The 3,715-nt window shown below is 40.4% G+C and overlaps 1 non-coding gene across 1 annotated transcript; it reads right to left on the bottom strand.

The window, feature by feature from the left end:
- Nucleotides 1-299: 299 nt before the first annotated feature.
- LOC113193841 (U6 spliceosomal RNA) lies at nt 300-409 on the bottom strand. The gene has a single exon (XR_003302188.1). It is a non-coding gene; the product is annotated as a U6 spliceosomal RNA (small nuclear RNA).
- Between the last annotated feature and the right edge of the window lie 3,306 nt (nt 410-3,715).

Below are 3,715 nucleotides of genomic sequence, written 5' to 3' on the forward strand. Positions count from 1 at the left end.
AAAGTTCTGCACTTTGTTTGTTAAATATATTCCTAAATAGCCGGGCATGGTGGCACATGCCTGTAATCCCAGAGGCTTGGGAGGCTGAGGCAGGAGGATCGCAAGCTCAAAGCCAGCCTCAGCAATTTAGTGAAGCCCTAAACAACTCAGCAAGACCCTGTAATCTAAATAAAATATACAAAAGGGCTGGGGAAGTGGCTCAGGGGTTAGGAGCACTCCTGGGCTAAACAAACAAACAAAAATGCCTGATTAATTTCTTCTTTTCTTAAACAATTTTATGACTTTATTTAGCTATCAGCAAAAATATGAAAAGCTTCACAAATTTGCATGTCATCCTTGCGCAGGGGCCATGCTAATCTTCTCTGTATCATTCCAATTTTAGTATAGTGTATTTAGTTTTGATGATACTGTAAATGTGATTTGTTTTCTTCATTTCCTTTTCAGATAGTTTATAGTAAGTGTATAGAACCACATATATATGTATATATAATTGGTATTGTATATCATTGGTCTTGTATCCTGCAACCTTGTGGAACTCATTTATTAATTCTACCTTTTAGTGAATTCCTTTTGATTTTCTATATTAAAGAACATCTCATCTAAGAAACAAAGAGTTTGATCTTGTTCTTTCCAATCTGTATGCCCATTACTTCATTTCCTTGCTTAAATGCCTTATCTACAACCTTCAATATTATGTTGAATAGAGATGGCAAGAGGAGATATCCTGGGGCTGGGGATGTGGCTCAAGCGGTAGCGCGCTCACCTGGCATGCGTGTGGCCCTGGGTTCGATCCTCAGCACCACATACAAATAAAGATGTTGTGTATGCCAAAAACTAACTAAATAAATAAATATTAAAAAAAGAGGAGATATCCTTGTCTTATTTCTGATCTTAGAAAGAAATCATTAGCAATTTGCCATTAAGATTGTCAAGAATGGGCTGGGGATATAGCTCAGTTGGTAGACTGCTCGCCTCCCATGTACAAGGCCCCTGGGTTCAATCCCCAGCACCACCACAAAAAGAAAAAAATAAATTAAATTTAAAAAGAGTATCAAGGGTTAATAGGGACAGTGCTTGCCTCACATGAACAAGGCACTGGGTTCAATCCCCAGCATCTCACACACACACACACAAGAATAAAGAATGTCAAGGATTGGCAGTGTAAATTTTGGCTGTGTGTTGTGCTGTGTGTGTGTGTGTGTGTGTGTGTGTGTGTGAGAGAGAGAGAGAGAGAGAGAGAGAGAGAGAGACTGAGAATTCACCTTAAGAAAACTTTACTACTGAGCTACATCCTTACCCCTTTTTATTTTTTATTTTGAGGCAGAGCCTCACTAAGTTGCTTAAGGCCTTGCTAAATTGCTGAGGCTGGCCTCAAACTTTCAGTCCTCCTGCTTAGCGTCCCAAATTGCTGAGATTACAGGTGCTTGCCACCACGCCCAGCTGTTTATTTATTTTTTTAAGACAAGGTCTCACTAAGTTGCTTAGAACCTCACTAGATTATTGAAGCTGGGCTCAAACTAGCAATTCTACCAAAGCCTCTTGAGTTGCTGGGCAGGAACTATCATGCCTGGAAGAAACTCCTTGTTCTGCATAGTTTGTTGAATCTTTTTATTCTGAAAGCATATTAGAGTGTTGGATTTCATCCAATGCTTTATCACTCTCCATTGAGAAGATCATGTGATTTATGTCCTTTATGGACATAGTGAGTTTTATTAAAAAAAAATAACATTCAGAAATTAAACCAACCTTGCATTTTGGCAATAAATCCTATTTGGTTAGAACATATAATCCTTTTATATATTGCTGAATTTTGCTTATGTTAAGGTGTTGTAGGGACAAACGAGGCAGGAAACAGTTTTATTTGGCTGCAGCCAGATTCAGAGGGTACAGTCTTTGCTGTAATCAATCAATCCCCTGAACCCCGAGTTCAGGGAGTTTCAGAGTTTTATACCCAGCATGTAAGAGGAGGGGCTCAGAAGTTCACAGTCTGCAGAAGTTCACATAAAAGCAGCTTTTTCTTTCACTGTTCTGGGCATGTTAACTCTTCAAGGACAATACCTGAGAAGGGTAGAGCTTCTTCTTTCTATCCTCCCTCTGCCAGCTGTTACCATGGAGCCCATTTGTAACTTATCTTGAAAATGTAGACATCCCTGTGAAGCCCAGCTCAAGGCCAGAGGCCTTGTTTGCACTTTTCTTCAAAGTACTATACTGGATACATTTGTGAAAAACTAGTAAGGGGGTGTCCAGCACCTGGAGTGCTGGTATCTTCTCCACTAGTGGCCAAGTAAACAGGGTGACATGAAAATAGGAAGTTTATCTACAATGGACTCTTTTGCTGACAGTCCTAAAGTCAGCCATGGTGAAGAGGGCTTCTCTGTGGAGAAAGGGGATGCCACTTTAAAGGTTTGGATGTGAGGTGTCTCTCAAAACCTCACATATGAGATAATGCAAGAAGATTCAGAGGAGAAATGATTGGGTTCTGAAAGTCTTAATCCAATCTGTGAATTAATCCCTTGATAGGGATTGACTGAGTGGTAACTGAAGGCAGGTAGTGTGTGGCTAGAGGGAGTGGGCATTGGGGATCATGGCTTTGGGGAATATATTTTATATCTGGAGAGTGGAGTCTCCATGTGAACTGCTTTCCTCTGCCACATTCTTCTGCCATGATGTTTAGCCTTACCTTAAGCCTCGAGAAATGAAGTCTGCTGTCTATAGATTGAGACCTCTGAGATCCTAAGCCCCCAAATAAAATTTTCCCCCTCTACAATTGTGCTGGTCAGGTCTTTTAGTCACAGCAATGAAAAAGCTAACTAAAACTTCTTGCTAGTATTTTGGGTCCCTTTGCAGGGGTAGATTTGAAAACAGTCTTTGAGAATTATTCTGACGCTAGGAAGATTGCTCATGGTGATACTTAACTTTGATTGTCCCTGGTAAACTATCTAGCCTGTAACAGTGGTTCACTTTATGCTTGGACTATATCCCTTCTTGCTCTGAAACTGATGTTTTTTTTTTTTTCTCCCCCCCCCCACAACTTTTCTCCCTGACCTCCTCCCTAACCCTTTCCTCCCCATCCTCTCCTCCCTGATCTTTTTCTCCCTGATATCTCCTTCCTAATCTCAGGAAAGAGGATTTCTTTGGATCACCTCTTCAAAAAATCCCTGCTCCCTTTGATGGGGAGAATCATATACTCTGGGACAGGAGTCCCCAGTGTTTCTTCTTTGCTAACAAAGCAATACAATTTCTTTTTCCTTTTTCTCAAAACCTTGTCTTTGTTAGACTGGCATCAGGACAAGACTGAACTTTCCCTAACAGTCCTACAATTTAGCTTATTGTTATCATAGAGCTATGAACCTCTTTTTAATTGCTTACCATCAACATCTCCATTGTTTTCAAAAGCACCCTTAAGCTTGAACTTGCCCATATTCTTTTTCAAATAAAGTCAGTTCCCTTGGAAAAAGCTTTGACACTCTGTTCTTTTTTTTTTTTAGTTGGTCGTTCATAACATTACATAGTTCTTAATACACCATATTACACGGTTTGATTCAAGTGGGTTATGAACTCCCGCTTTTACCCTGTATACAGATTGCTGTATCACATCAGTTACCCTTCCATTGATTGACATATTGCCTTTCTAGTGTCTGATGTATTCTGCTGTCTGTCCTATTCTCCACTATCCCCCCTCCCCTCCCCTCCCCTTCTCTCTCTCTACCCCTTC

This window comes from Urocitellus parryii, chromosome 4 (assembly GCF_045843805.1).
Source record: "Urocitellus parryii isolate mUroPar1 chromosome 4, mUroPar1.hap1, whole genome shotgun sequence".
Classification (NCBI taxonomy): Eukaryota; Metazoa; Chordata; class Mammalia; order Rodentia; family Sciuridae; genus Urocitellus; species Urocitellus parryii.